A 17,170-nucleotide genomic window follows, 5' to 3' on the forward strand; every position below is an offset into this window, starting at 1 on the left:
CATGATTAAATCCAGTGAAATAAAAAAAGGGGGGGACAACTCAAATCAAAGTTGTGGGATAAAAAAATAAGCCTTATGTTTAATATAGTTTAGTAGTAAAGTCGGTAAAAATCGGAGATTTTGATTTTCTTACTTTTTAAATAAAACTACTTCATAGATTTACGCGATTTTTGGAATATGACATCTTCGTTCTGTAATGAGTCCATACATCATAGAGACTTTCCTGTATTTTCTTTATTTTTAAATGCCGCCGTAAGTGTCAAGGGAGACCCGACGTTGCCTGGAATTTAATGAGGATCGACAATACTGTAGTAATTTTTTACTTACCAGAACTTGATGTGGAATTCAGTATGGCAGTCATTCAAGAAAGAAATATGTACCTGCTTGATCGCCTGACTTTATAGTGTCGTTTTGTTGTCATGTGGAATGGATGAGACAACATTTGCATAAAATCGACTAGACGATTATAAAAAAACACCTTATAGTCGATCCATAGTTGTTAGTTGGTCAGTTTTAGTTTGTGCGTTCACTGATGATTTTATTCTTTGTTACAATCACAAGATCGAGTTGTCATTGTAAGCAACGAGGCAATTTGTTGCAACTCTCAGATAAGTTTACCCAAAAGTCGGAAAAGAAGTTACCACACAAGAAGGCGATTTCATTGTTTTTTCCTTTTCATGATGAGTTCAGGTTTTGGTTTTCTGAGTTGCTTAACTCCCCCCCCCTTCCATTTCGTTGGCTAAAAATCTGACACTTTGCAACAAATTTCAAAAAGAAAAAAAAAAAAAAATGGATGACCCTGTTACCTGTAAAAGAATTAAAAAGAAAGTTATTCCTTTTCCAGAGAAAAATAAGGTCGACCGTAGAGGGTCTGTAAGAGGAATATTTGTCTTTAAATGTGTTTTTTTTTCTTTTGAAAAGGATATAGAAGGATTGCTAGAATAGCTAGAGAGTGTGTCATGAAGTATGGAAGAATAAGTGGCTGCCGAGGAAAAACCTAAATCGTTAGCTCAATTATTTCGAGCTTCTTTCAGATTTAAGAGAGAAATGCGACATCAACTGGGAGTTTTACAAAGAGTCAGTTAGAGAAATACATCCGAGATCCATATGGAAGACCAGAGTTCCCCTACTGTTGAGCAAACTATCAACCCTCAGAGTCAAAAAGCAGCTAGTATCTCAGAACCAACTAGCCTATTCAAACCCTAAATATAACATGGCTATATATATATATATATATATATATATATATATATATATATATATATATCAATGAATTAATTCAGAAATCATGTATAAAAGTAACATATGTGAGAAAACGATATTGTTTTTGCACCAATCTAATAGCTTAAACAGCTCAGAATAAATGCCACATCAATTACCATATATGGCACCACTTGTACTTATGCATGTTGGCAACCTTCACATAATACCTTCTGTAACTACCTTATTCTACAAAGAATCAGGGGAACTAATGCCAATAGCAGTTGATAAAAAAAAATGTCCAATACGAACTCATAGAAATTTACTTTCTTTTATTTAGCAAAAAAGAAAAAAAAAATGACAAAACTTCAAATTATGATTTGTATGATAACTTAATTGACTAAGCATAGTTTTTATTTTGAAGAAAACAACTTAAGTTGGTAGTAAGATGCCAATTAAGGAGTTACTGCCAGTTCTCGGAGTGAAAGTACGTTTCCTCCTGTCTTCTCTGTCTTATTCTTTTTTGTGTGATATAACAGAAGGATTCAAACTTATAAACCATCAAAAAATCTAAAGCGTTATTCAAGAATTAAAACAAGAAAAAATTTATGGAAAACTTTAGAATCTGATAGAATTTCTAAAACAGCAAGAGAAATTATGCTCGGGCGAAGCAGAAAAGTTGGAAAAAAGATTGAAACTACAGGAAAAAAAGATCTGAGAAATTGCTAGAACAGTTTAGTTAAAAAAAGGGAGATAATTTTGAAAATTAAAATACTTTTACATAGGAGTCAATAAAAAATTCAGTTGGTTATTTTATTTATGGACCAGGAGAAGAAATGACATTCGACGCATACTTTCACAGGTCCCAATAAATTTTTGGGATAAATACTGTAAAAACTGAGCTACATAGAAAAATGTAAGATTCCTAATAGGAATATTCGGACCAGTAAAATATGAAAAGTATGCAAACTTTATTCTCCCAAAGTATCCCAATGAAGTTGTAGCGAGCTGCTACTACTACGAGACTAGGCTGTATTCTCACCTTAGTTCTCTCTTTCTCCCTACTCTTTTCTCTTTTCCTTCCTTTCTTCTTATACGTCATCAGAGGTTCCAGCCAATGAAAAGCGAGAACAGTTTACGTGGTACATTCGAGTGAAGGAAACGTCCTAACTTCCATGGCGACTAGAGACAGAACACACGCCTCACTCCTCAGCTCCCGTTAGGTAGCCAAGAGGAGCATTGAACATTAATACAGACTTTACAAAATGCACTGTCTTTCTTTGTAAACCGAGTTTCGGGAAAACACACATATATATTGGATATATAGAACCTCATGAATTCATAACAAAGTCGCGTTACACGCCCTCATTTTTATAAGAAGACAATGTCTTCTTTTACCAGTATTTATTTCTATTTCAGCGCTCCAGTTCTCCCTGTTATCGGAGGCGTCCCGAAGTGGGAGCTTACCGAAATAGTGACCTCTAATTAGTACCCATATTAATGTGGTAATAATACCATAAAATGACATTCAAAGAAACAATACAAATATTAATCAAAACTAGTGAGATCTGTGGAAATTCCACAGCGGTATTTGTCATATGTAATATATTGTTGCTGAGCATTCTGTGGACATTCAGTATGAATGGAGACTCTTTGATATTATTGTAACTCTTTTGTTAAAACTGTAAAATTATTTATCTAAGTAATCTGATTAAGGTAGTGTAAGAATGTCTGGTTATTACGGTTTATCTCTAATATCCTTATAGGAGTCTGTGACATATTTCCACTGTATGGACTCCTGGCATGAACTCACGATATCATTATACCATCTTTAGACAAAACAGATACTACTCTTGGATTTTAGCCAGAAGACCAACAAGGTATATTTTAGTTTCCCATATGGCCCAAAAGCAATATCATTTTTTTTTATTAATTTTTTTTCTTTTACATTGCGATATCTTATTTATTAAAAAAGGAGGATAGAATGTGTTACTAGGAACATTAAATTAGCATGACTATATACTAATTTAATGTTCATTGTATGTTATTACCTTCTATTGTCCTTTTTAATAAATAGGATTTCCCGATCGAATAATGTATAATCTGGAAACCGTGACACACGTATGTACGTACGTATGTACGTCAAAGATACTATAGTATTAATATATAGATATTTGGCAAACAAAGCTCACTTTTTAATTATCGATGGCAATGTCTAAACCTGACAGAAATAAAAATTCAGAGGATTGTACAATGTATACCAGTTCAGTAAATAAATACTGTGAAAAGTTCCTGTAAAACAAGATAATGTCTGACATGTTTAAATGTCTAATATTCATACAAGGCTTAACCTCCATTTCAGAAAAAGAAATGAAGACCCAATTATTAACAATCAAACAGAATCAAAACGTTACTCTCCAAAAATTTCACAGAAGATTGCAAGTGGGTAACACAGAAACCGAAGAACGTGATATAACAAATATTAATGCGATAAAGAACAAGGCAAAAAGGTAACAAAGACCTTATTTTAAAATGAATCCATATTATAGCTGTGGAGAATTACATTTATATCGAAACTTTCTATTTAAAAACGAAAAATACCATGCTTGTAGATTCAAAGATTAAAAATTCTCCCAGTGTAAGTGCAAAACCAAAAGATTTTTTTTTTTAAATTGTGAAGGAGTAAAATTAAAATAAAAAATAAAAATGTCATACAGTACACACCTACCTTCTTTAATGCTGTAGGATGAGTCTCCTTGCTGCTTTGGCTGCTTACAGACTTGGGTAGAAAAGCACCAGTCAAAAATCCATTCTTCACAATCAGCCCGACAAGTGCAGGGCCAGGAACTAGCCCAGTATGTCGGACTGAGGTATGCCACCTAAGTATTACCTAAGAGGTCCACTCTCTCAAACCTTACCACCCGGCTTTTAGGTAAGAAAAGTTTATTGCCTATATTTCCTGAGATGCCTCTACCAGGAAATGCCGACGAGGATACCCAAGCAATTTTTGTTAGGCCAGAGTGCTCCTCCTTTATGGGTGCTGGTTGGATATCCCAACTTTTTGACCTTGTGTCACATCATGCTGAGGTGGGCAGCATGTAAATATCTACAGTACATGGCTGAACAAACAACAGCTGAGAAAGTTCAAAGAAAATGTATTAATATTAATAATAAAAAAAACATAAAATTTCAGGTTGATACTGAGTCGAACTTAATGATAATGAATGCTGAGACTTGGAAAAACAAGTTTAACACTAAAGATCTAAAAAAAAGTTTAACACTAATAAACTATAAACTTAAACACTAATAAACTATAAACTTAAACACTAATAAACTATGAACTTAAACACTAATAAACTATAAACTTTAACACTAATAAACTAAAAAAAGTTTACCACTTATTAATTAAAAAAAAGTCAAGACTTAATTGATTAAAAATGTATAACACTAATTAGCTAAAAAAAGGTTTGACATTAATTAACTAAAAGTTTAACACGAATAACCTAAAAAATGTTTAACACTAATAAACTAAAAAGGTTTAACACTAAGTAACTAAAAACGTTTAGCATTAATTAACTAAAAATAGTTTAACACTGATTAACTAAAAAAGGTTTAACACAAAAAACTTTTAAAAGTTTAAAAGTTATAAGCTAAAAAGTTTAACACTAATTAACTAAAAAAAATTATACCCTAATTACCTAAACAAAGTTTTAAACTAATTAATAAAAGAATAGTTTTACACTAATTAAGTAAAAAATTTAACACTAATTAACTAAAACATTTTAACACTAATTAACTAAAAAGTTTAACATTAATTAATTAAAAAAGGTTAACACTTATTAACTAAAAAGTTTTATATTTAAAAAAGTTAATACTAATTAATTAAAAAATTTAAAAAGTTAATATTAATTAATTAAAAATAGTTTAACACTAATTACCTAAAAAATAGTTTAACACTAATTAACAAAAAATAGTTGAATACTAATTAACTAAATAAAAACAGTTTGACACTAATTAACTAAAAAAGTTTGACACTAATAACTAAAAAAGTTTAACACCTATTAACTATAACTAAAAGATTTTAAAACTAATTAACTAAAAAGTTTTACAAGAATTAGCTAAAAAAGTTTAACACTAATTAACTATAAAGTTTAAAACTAATTAACAAAATGCTTACCCCTAATTAACCAAAAACGTTTTATACTAATTAACTAAAAAAGTGTTACACTAATTTACAAAAAATTTTTATCATTAATTACTAAAAAATAGTTTTATACTAATTAACAAAATAAAAAGTTTCACATAAATTAACTTAAAAAGTTTGACTTTAATTAACTAAAAAAGTTTAACACTAACTTACTAAAAAAAATTTACACTAATTAACTAAAAATGTTTGACACAAATTAACGAAAAGGTTTAAGATTTATTAAAACTAAAAAAAAATTAATACCAATTAGCTGAAAATAGTTTAACACGAATTAACTAAAAAATTAACACTAATTAACTAAAAAAGTTTAAAACTAATTACCTAAAAAGTTTAACATTAATTAAGTAAAAAATAGTTTTACACTAAATAACTAAAATGTTTAACACAAATTAACTCAAAAGTGTTTAACACTAATTAACTAAAAAAATGTTTAACACTAATTAACTTAACAGTTGAACATTAATTAACTAAAAAAGTTTAACTCTTATTAACTAAAAAAGTTTTACACTAATTAGTTAAAAATGTTTAACACTAATTAACTAAAAAATAGTTTAACACTAATTAGCTAAAAACATGGTATAGCTGGAAATGTCTTTTCAGTTACTAAATCATTTCTCTCTGATAGATTCATAAGCATAGTAGTTGATGGGCAAAAATCAGAAGCTCACAGTATTAACACTGGAGTCCCTCAGGGGTCCATCCTGGGCCCAACTCTCTTCCTGATTTACATTAATGATCTTCCAAATCACATCCTTACATCATTCATAGACATTTATGCTGATGACACTACCATCTATGATAGCACGTCTAAGACCGTAAATGACCAAGTTCTCTCCGATTCTCTCTCCTCTGATCTTAAGCACGTGGTACAATGGGGAAAGGAGTGGCTGGTTACTTTTAATGCATCTAAAACCAAGCTTCTATCTTTACATCATCAACGTTCTGATCCCTATCTAGCATCAATTGAAATGAATGGCTCTCGTCTTGGGAAGGCCTCATGTTTTGACAAACTTCTGGGCTTGACCTTTACTCCTGATCTGAAATGGAACACATACATTAAATCTGTTGCCAAGGCCGCTGGAAAAATGGTGGGATCCTTCTATGGATCCGGTAAATATCTCACTGCTGATGCAATTCTCTATCTATATAAGAGCCAAGTATGTCCAGGGATGGAGTACTCTTGCCACATTTGGGCAGGAGCTGCTAGAAAGGACTTGTCTCGCCTTGATAGAGTTCAAAATAGACTTCATAGGAGATGTCCTTTTCTCTTCTCTGCAACCTCTATCTCACAGAAGAGATGTTGCGAGCTTGTGTCTGCTTTATCGTTATTTTCATGTCAAGTGCTCGACTGAGCTTCAATCCATGGTCCCCCCTCCCTAAAATTTCACAAGAAACACTCATCTAGCTGAAAACACTATCAATAATTTCCCCCACTCTTTATCTGTGCTTAAAACTAAATGTAGATTCCATGAACAAAGCTTCTTTCTTATAACTGCACGCCTGTGGAACTGTCTTCCGTTTTCCTGCTTTCCAGCTGACTACAATCTGATTGTCTTCAAGTCCAACATAAACAAGTTCTTGATGAGCCGTTCCACTTAAGTTAACAAATTTACCGAATTTCCATTACTAACAATTACTATATTGTTCAATTGACTACTGTACACTCTTTATCTTGACCCTTATCCTCGAGTGGTCTTTGGGCCTTGATAAGTGGTGATGCCTATGTAAAAAAAACCAAAAAACACATAGTTCAGCACTAATTAACTTAAAAAAGTTTAGCACTAATTAACTAAAAAAAAATGTAACACTAACTAACTAACTAAAAAAAATTGCAAGAAGTGCTACCGGTAACAGATAAAAATTTATGCATGAAACTTGCTTAAATGTTTCCTTCTATGGAAAGCAAAATAAAATAAAAGTTTTTGTCATGTGAAATTCACAGAATTTATTGAGAACAAACTGGATGGAAGAAAATGATCTATTTAACATTCCAATAAGTAATTTCTACAATAAAATAGATCGTATGATGACAAATTCAGATAAGCCAAAAACAAAGTTAAAAGAAAACTTCTCAGAGATTTTTACAGGACTTTGATTTTGTTATAAAAAAAAAAAAGCCTTTCTGAATTTTTGAGATGAGGATTTGTTATTTGTGTTTTCGTGTTATTTGGATTCATCGGACTACTGTTCACACTGAAGATGAAAACTAATGATGAGAACCAATTAATCCTTATACTATGAATAAAAAGCCTTTGAATTATTGATCAGTCAGTCAAACCTCTGTTATCTGCAAGGTGATAGAAACCATTCTCAAGCAGACAATCATCGACAAACTGTTTGATTCCAATGCTATTTCTGCATCACAACATGGATTTGTGTCTATAGTGGGGTAGGCTATCTCAATATTTCATAAGAATCTTTCATTTAGTGATACAAGCACCAAAATTGGCAGAAATGACGTTCAGAATATATATTTTAAGAAAAGATTTTAGCCATAAAAAAATTCAAGATGGTTGCCAGTTTTCAAGATGGCTGCAGAAGCAAACCTGACAAACTTCAATTTTGGTGCTTGTATCACCAAGTGAAAGATTGTTTCAGCAATCTGTCCCACTACTAGAAAATTCTGTTTAACTAATCTGATCCTTATGGAAGAGTGTGTTACCACGATTATGATTATGATCTGTCAGATGAATTCACTGAAAAAGTACTATTCCCTGCAGATGATGTAAAGCTGGTATCAACCAGAAAGACACTGATCAACTTCAGAATCATCTCGACAGAATCTGATCTTGGTCTTTATTCTAGAACTTACCTCTTAATTCTTGTTGAATCATTTCTCTCATTATCTCAGGTCATGGTTGAAAGGAAAATCTGATACAAAGACACAAGTTGTATATCGCAGTAAATATCAAGTGGGTTACAACGAGAAGCAACTATGATCAACTTTCAGATCATCTCAACAGAATTTGATCCTGGACACCAAGCTTAAATTTAACTCTGACCTCTGCAAAATTCTGTCATCCTCTCTGCCTACTACTTAACCAATCATTGGTTTTTAACCTAAAGCACTCAATGTGAAAACTTTAAACACTTAACAAATAATGACTTGGTACCTTGGTACTGTTGTGGATGACTCTTTCAAACCAACACAACACTGTATGAAGATGACTAACGAAGTCAGGTTTTTAACCTGATAAAGAAATCCTTTATTAGCTTAACAGCAAACATTTTCTGTCCCTTGTGCATAACTCTGGTTTTAAGTAGGAGTATGAGTGACAAATCGTTATGTTAAAAAAGACATCACATGCGTATTCAACAGTTGTAAATCAGGATGGTGATGGGATTCTCTATGATTATCTACAAATAGGGATTCAAAAACTAAATCTGCAAAGGTTGCAAGAGGACCTAATTCTTGCATACAGCATCAGCAACAGGAATGTAAATCTACCTTTAGAGGGTTTTCTAACCAAACATTTAGTCATAATCTTCGCTGTTACTCACAGAAGATGTCTCATTGTCATTTTTGTCTCAACAGAAGAAAGACAGTATTCCTCGTAGCCTAGTAGGGGATGCCCTTTTCTCTTCCCTGCAACCTCTTTCTCACAGGAGCGACGTTGTGAGCCTGTCTCTGCTTTATCATTATTTTCATGGCAAGTGCTTATCTGGGCTCCAATCTATGGTCCACCCTCACCAAATTTTCATGAGGAACACTTGTCTAGTTGAAACCACTATCAATAATTTTCCCCACTCTTTGTCTGTGCCTAAACCTAAACGTAGATTCCATGATCTAAGCTTCTTTCTTAGAACTGTACACATGTGGAACTTTCTTCCATTTGTCAGCTTTCCAGCTGACTATAATTTGGTTGTCCTCAAGTCTAACACAAACAAGTTCTTGATGAGCCATTCCACTTAAGTAATCCAATTTACCAAATTTCCACTACTAACGATTACTACGATATTGTCCCATTGACTACCATACACTTAAACTCTTATCCTCAAGTGGCCTCTGGGCCTTCATAAATGGTGACTCCTATGTAAAAAACAAAAACAAAATAGAGCTAACAATAGAGAATTTGTCTTCCACAATCAGTCTGGCAGAGGGTGGAGCTTCCCAGGCTGTATATTCTGTCCTTAGAGAAGTTAGTTTGCTTGTTGAGGCTACTGAGGTATTGGTGTGGGGTCAGAGTGTGTAACATCTTGTGCACTGACCTACCATCCCCAGATTCTGGCCTTATACCATATCTTCCCGTGGTAGGAGAGAAATAAATACAAGGGTCGTTCCAAAAGTAAGGCCTCCTATTTTTTCTCAACTCAAAAAGTTGAAGAGTTATGAAGACAGGAGTGGTACCATAAAAATGAGCGACCGTTTGTGCTCCAGAATTTATTTTTTCTATGCAATCACATTCTCAATGCACATTCTGTAAGGAATTCAATGACACATCTCTGCTTCTGACACACGTCCATGACAGGTATTGCCTTCTTAGAGTCTCAAACCGTCAATATCTGCAACAGAGAGATGAAACTTTCAGGTTATGAATTCATAAGCTCAATCATCAAACCAATGCAATTTGCAATTCCCTCTGATCCATTCAGGCGGGATAAAATAGGAGGCATTACTTATGGTTCTTTTTTGTTTCTTCTCCCAAGAACCTCCTGGCAAAAGAATATTGTGATGATGCCTACCATATCCAGGTTTAAAGTCGCCTTAGACAAACATTCAGATCATATTTAGATGCAATATACGAGGTTCCTTAATTAAGTTTCCAAACTTGTTTGTACAGCCATTTAAAATTGTTGTAGACACTTGAAAATGCATTATGTTATTGCTATACATCTTAAGAGATGACTGAGCAATATTTATGATTTCAGGTTCAAATGAACAGCAACAATTACAGCAGGAATTGGAATACACAGGTGTGTGTCTATAGAAACAATAAGTGCACAGTTTGATTTCAGTGTAGGAACTGTATATTGTGAAGAACTGAAGATGCAGAAGATTTGTACAAAGTTTGGCTCAAAGATGCTCCATCCTTGCCACAGACTATTTGACCAAGGTGGACATCAAGACAGTTCCTCATCCTCCCTATAGTTCAGACCTTGCTCTCTGTGACTTTTGGTTATTCCTTAAGCTCAAAGAAAACCTTAAAGGCTGTCATTATGAGACCATTGAGGAGATGAAAAAAGTTGTGATGAGGGTTATTTACATGTTCACAGAAGAGGGCGTCCATGGGGCCTTCCAGAAGTTGTTAGAACGGTACAACAAGTGCATTGCAGCTGGAGGAGATTACTTCAAAGAAGACTAGAGTTTCATGTGTGTACTATCAATAAAAGTGCCCATACAAAAGAATGTCTGCAAACTTATTTAAGTCACATTGCTGCATTTGCAGTGTCTTTTTTTATTATTTATTATTTTGCTTGGTTTCTTTTTGATAAAATAGTCTTTTGTCGATAATAACTAAGTTCTTTAATGAAAAAAAATAATTGTTTTATTTTTATTACTAACTTACTAACTTTTCAACATGCATTTTGTCATTTTTTTTTTTTTACAATAAAATTGATTGATTTAGTTTCGGGTAATTGTTTAACCAACAAAGTTTGAAGGGTATATAAGCAGAATTTCCTTTTCTTTTTGTTAAAAGAGATAAATTGTGCTTGTATGTTTTTCTTTTTGTTTTTTGCTTTTTTTCTCGGAGGGTTGGGATCATGTTGAAAAGTTAGTAAGTTAGTAATAAAAATAAAACTATTATTTTTTTTCATTAAAGAACTTAGTTATTATCGACAAAAGACTATTTTATCAAAAAGAAACCAAGCAAAATAATAAATAATAAAAAAAGACACCTCACGAAACCCTACCACTAGCACTAAGTCTGAGTTGCAACGATGTTGGAATTTTTTTTGTACCAATAATAGTGCCCCCCCTGTTTACATTTATTATTTTTTATCTGGTTCTTGTATTTGATTTTTGTATTTTGTATCCTTTTTGATTCTTAGTTTTGTACATTTTGGGTTTGTACGAAACTCCCTTTAATTTGGAGAAAAGGGAAATGCTAGCTCCGTGATGACGTCACAAGCTCAGCGCGGATTTTGGCCTCTTTTGAAATTCTGCCGACGTGGAGATTAGACATTCGTTCCATTGCCCAGCGCTGAAAATGGAATTTTGACGAGCCTCCTTCAAAGAAGAAAACCCGGCAAGAATACCCCGGGTATGCGACGAGGCATACTTCTAAAAACTATCTATGTGGCTACGGTTTTGCACGTAATTTGAAGGAGTGTAATTATTTTAAGAAAAGACCTTATTTTATGTGACAAGGAATTTTGGAACCTCCTACAAAGAAGAAACCCCAGCAAGAATACCCCAGATATGCGACGCGGCCATACTTCTGAAATCCATCTGCGTGCCTACGGTTTGCATGCAAATGGAGGATAGAAAATTCTAAAAGGACTATAAACGAAAAAAAAAAGGAAAAGGCACGTGCCTGACTGGCTTTCAATTTGTGAGTACACTCCTAAAATTTACTACATATGAGAATGTGATTAGAAACTACTATTTTGAATCTTATTATTGTATTCGTTCATGGATACGACATCTTCATTATAAGAACCAGTGTTATTTTTTTCATTATATGTTACCTTGGCGTTTTTTAAATTTAATGCCTGCAAAGGGAAAAATTTGCAACTAAATTTATTGTGAATGAAATCTCTTCTTCGTTTCAAAGCAAGACCTTTATACTTTATTCTTTACCCCCCCTCTTTTATTTCATGCCGTTATGTTTTTTTCAGGTTAGTTACTTTAGCGTTGAATTTATCTGGAAGCCAGATAAATTTCCAACAACGACACCTTTCCCCTAAAAAAACATCCCTTAAATCTATTAATCCTAAGTATAGGGGCAACATCTCCCCAAAGATAAACAGAATTCTTCCTATATTAAAAAAATTAAAAAAAAAAAAAAAAAAAGCAGTATGATATACGTACTTGTGATAAAATGAAAATGTCATATTTCAAGAATTGCGTAAATTGATCAAATAGTTTTATTTTTAAATAAAAACATCATTTTTAAGCGATTAATAGAAATTCATAGGCATTACATAAATCTCTCAAATTTGAATTATTGAGTTATCTCCCTTTGTTTAGAATGTTTTCAAAATGGCGGACATTCAAGACAGGAGCTCTTCTGTTGCTCATAAAATTTGATTTTCTCATTTTTAAATAGAACGGCTGAATTACCTGCCCTTTGTTTATGTGTAAAATATTTGAGAGTTAAAAAGAAAAAGAAAAAATGGAAAAAAAATGGCTGCGCATATGGACGTTTCGTATCTAGGATCCGCCTTCTTCTGTTTTCTTTCGACCAGTTTCGGCCCTCGATACACGGATTACAGTAAATAAATATGGTAGGTATATGAATTTCGTACGTTTTTCTGCATGTCATCAAGGTGTACAATTTATTCAAACTAAGCAAACAAAGAAAAAATATTTTTAAAACAAATCGGAAGCCGAACCTAGTTTGAAGTTTTTTTTTTTTTTTATCTCAAGTCAAAACTCGACGTCCGTCATTTTTTTTTTTTTTTTTAATGAAAAAACAAACAAACAAATAAAAGTAATGGAATCTTAATTTAATCATAAAATAGAAACGCTTTACAGCAATTATTGTTACTTATGCATTTATATTGCCGTGCTAAAATAATATTATTTAGAAAGGCATTCTTAACATGGGGAGGGAAATTTTGTAACTATTCTGTATTTTCACCTAACAATTTAATAATAAAAATATATCGTCAAACTCGAATTTAAATTGAAAATACGGTTTAAAAAAAAAATAGAACATAAGTGCAAAAGCACCCAATTATTTTCAAGTACAAATTGACTTGATCATGATTTAAGACATTGAAACGTGTGTGCGTATACAGATCGGTCCCCATGGCGGACGAAGGGTTATGAAAACAAACCGAAAGGCATCCACACAAAATGAAACCCGGGTTCTAGAAACAAAAAAAAAAACTGATTTATTTGCATCGTATTTTCATTGTTACATTATGTCAATTGTTGCTTTTATTTTATTTTTTATTTTTTAAGTTATACTGACAGTTTTATTTTATTTTTGTTATAATTAGGTGTTAATGATGAATAAATATTTAAGAATTTTACGCTCGTGAACTTTCTTACGTGTATTTTTCTTGATTGCCCCGAAGAGGACAAGATTTGTAAATGGATTAATTTTCATTTTATTATATTGTTTTAGAAAAGGAGGGGGGGGGCGATATATTTCCGTCCAAGTTCAAAATTCAGCCTAAAAAAAAAACTACAGAAAAAAAACAAAACTTTAGAATGTATGTACTCGTCACGGATCGAAAATCACTGCACCAGCGTAGTATAAACACTCCCAACCACGACATGTTAAGAACGGCTTTCGAGGTTAGGGGTTGTTTATTCCGAAAGCCGTTCTTAACATGGGGAGGTTGGGGTACTTATAATACGCTGGAGTACGTCGTAAAAATTTACCCTTTTTTGGGGGGGGGTTGTATTACTGTACACATAGATTCGAAAAAGTTGTGAAAAAACAAATATATAACAAATAAATGTTATCAAAGGCAAGATAAGTTACTTTTCTGCCAAACTGGATATATTTTTTGTGTTTTTATTCAATGTAAAATGTTTATTCAGCTCGAAAAACATACAGTGGTTACCGATGTATTCGAAAATTCAAGATGGCGTCTCACACGCTCTTTAACACCGTAAGTTTGGAAAAAGATGTTATAAATAAAAAACTATACAAAATACTATTTAAAACCCGCCGAATATATGTCAACCTATGTCACGGTAACATATATTGAGCGAGTTTTTAACAGTATTTTATCCGGTTTTTTATTTATAACATCTTTTCCCACACTTACCGTGTTAAAGAGAGAATCAGACGCCATCTTAAATGTTCCAATACATCGGTAAACACTGTATGGTTTTCGAGCTGAATAAACATGTTACATTGAATAAAAATACGAAAAATATATCCAGTTTGGTAGAAAAGTAACTTATCTTGCCTTTGATAACATTTATTTGTTATATATTTGTTTTTGACAACTTTTTCGAATCTGTGTACACAGTAATACAAACCCTAAAATGGTTTCAAAACACCATACCCTCCCATGTTAAGAATGGCTTTCTAAATAACCCTTTCAGCGTGGTGGCTAGTGCCTATTCTACATAAGTAGCGCGATTTTAATGGTAAATCGTAGCCATTACAAAGCTGATTTTGATTTCTGTAGTTTGAATTGTCTTCCTTTATTTATTAAGTATGACTGATAAAGACAACGCCTGCCTAGTGCCTTGCCTCGTTCCGCATAAAATTTGATTTTCTTTCAAAGAAAACAAAACTACTCGATTTTTATTTACGTAGTTTTTGGAATATGACATTTTTGTTCCGTGATGAGTACGTACATCAAAGATTTTCTGTATTTTTTAAAAAGTTAGGTTGAATTCTGGACTTGCCCCCTCTATTTCTTTTTATTGTTCTGGTCCTTTTTATGGTTCAGTTACCACCTGGACTTTGGTTTATTGGTAGGAATTCAGTACCTTCTGTGTAGAGGGCTTAGACTACAAATAGTAGCCGAAATATTAGAAGTTAAAAAGCGATTTTTGGTAAATTTTTACGACGTGGACCCACCCACACCCACTGGGTAACTGACCCAGCGTCGTTTAACTCCTAAAAAATGGAGATCTACTTTTTTTCCTAATACTTTTAAACGACCTTTATAAATAATATGAAAGAAGAAATTTTGAATAAAGCATAACATTTAACATTTTAGGGTGGGGTATGATTTTTCTATATAAATTTAACGTAAAATGAGCATCCACTTTTTGGTCACCTATCATTTAACGGAGCATTATCACCCCTAGCATTTTTTCAAGTTTGGTGATTGAAAGGGGGGGGGGGGCCAAATTAAAAAAAAAATTGTGGAAGAGGGGGGATTAAATTTGAAACATAAATAACACGGTAAATTTATTTTTTTATTTATTTATGAGACCATTCTATACTTTCACGTAACAATTTCATAAACAAAACCGGTCCCACAAGTCCACAAACAACATGACAATTTTTTTTTTGTTTTTGCGTGGGAGATGGGGGGGGGGGAATACATCGGAAACATAAAATAACGATAAATTTCATTAAAATATTTTGGGTGTTGGAGGGGAAAGAATTAAATTTGAAACCTAAAATAACACGATAAATTGAATTAATTTTTTGTAAATATGGCCTACATACACTTAAAAACTTATTTTCTGGAGTTTTCTGGTGTGCTGAAAACGAATATCGCATTTAAAATTGAAGCCGGTAACTAGTTTTCACGATATTGTAAACATACTTTTTCGCATGTTTCATGCCTGCCATATTTGTTTATGCAGCGCGCAGAAACGGGGGTGGTGGTGACGTAATGAAATTACAAGATAATGCGGAGCTAATCTTTATTATTATAAATAACCGAAAAAAGGAAATAATAAATAAAATAAAACATTGATTTTTTTTTTTTGTACGCGCATGAGATTTTACAACGAGACTACATTGAACGTAACGTTTATTTTTTACTCAGAACTTCCATTTGAATTGTCTCCCCTTTATTTCATCGGATTTAATCATGGTCGACGAAAACACTACGATTCGTTTTGTCGTAAAATTTGATTTGATTAAAAAAAAAGAGAAAAAAAAGGTGCTAATGCAGAGAGTGATCCGCGCTATTTTTTTAATCGTATTTCCAAGTTTAATTAAAAAATTTTTTTATTCAATTGTAAGTTTAAAATACAGTAGGTACAAAACACCCTCCCCATGTTAAGAATGGCTTTTTAAATAACGTTATTATTTCAGCACGGATCACTCTCTACATGAGTACCAAAAAAAAAAAAAAAAAGAAAAAAAGCTATTTGATAAAATTACGTCATTTTTGGAATATGTCATCGTCGTTCCGTGACTGGTACCTACATCAATACAGACTTTTTTCTATTTTCTTTACTTTTAATTGCCAATCTGAATAAGCACCTTTAGATTTTGCAAAAATGCGTGTTTTACACACACGCATTTTGCTTAAAACCTTAAATGTTTTTGAACAAAGGTAAAACTACTTTGCAAAAGTTTAAAATGTCACAAGCATTTTCTCTTCAAAATGATTTAAAACGGATTCAATCATGACTAAAAATATGGGCATTAGACGGTGACATTTATTGGGCGAGTTTATACTGGTATTCTGCTAATTTTCGATTTTTGAGTGATTATCGAGACTCCGTGTCAGCCAGTTTTTTCTTGTTCTAACTCGCGTACGTACCTATGGTCGCCACTTATAACAAAGAATTGCATTTGAATTGCTTAATATCCAGAAAATTTAAATGCGATATTCTTTTTCAGCATACCCGAAAACTTAAAAATCGTCATTATAAAGGAAAATGTTAAGGAGGAAACAAAGTAAAAATTTACTAAATCATTTTTTTCACAGGAACATACGAAATAGGGAGCTAAAGTGGGTGCTCACTGTACGCTAATGTCTTATTAAAATAGTTCTGTTGGATTTTTAGCCGACGAAATGGTGGGGGGGGGGGGCGGTTTAGGCAACTCAAAGCACCAAAACCCGAACTCAATGTGAAAGGGAAAAACAATGAAATCGCCTTGTGTGGTATCTCCTTTAATGACTTTTGGGTAAACTTATCTGAGAGTTGCAACGAATTGCCTCCTCGTTGTATATAGAACCGTCAGTGAACGAATGAAAACTGACCAGCTAAACAAC

At 32.7% G+C, this 17,170-nt stretch overlaps 1 protein-coding gene across 1 annotated transcript in view; it reads left to right on the forward strand.

Moving 5' to 3' along the window:
* Positions 1-12,547: 12,547 nt before the first annotated feature.
* Positions 12,548-17,170, forward strand: part of LOC145242613 (uncharacterized) — a 28,631-nt gene continuing 24,008 nt past the window's right edge. Inside the window, exon 1 of the mRNA XM_080105726.1 lies at positions 12,548-12,796. The gene's annotated coding sequence lies outside the window, so the exon portion shown is untranslated. The remainder of the gene's footprint in view (positions 12,797-17,170) is intronic.

The sequence above is a fragment of the Euprymna scolopes genome, chromosome 21, assembly GCF_053919585.1.
Source record: "Euprymna scolopes isolate OS-2025 chromosome 21, ASM5391958v1, whole genome shotgun sequence".
NCBI classification, from domain to species: domain Eukaryota; kingdom Metazoa; phylum Mollusca; class Cephalopoda; order Sepiida; family Sepiolidae; genus Euprymna; species Euprymna scolopes.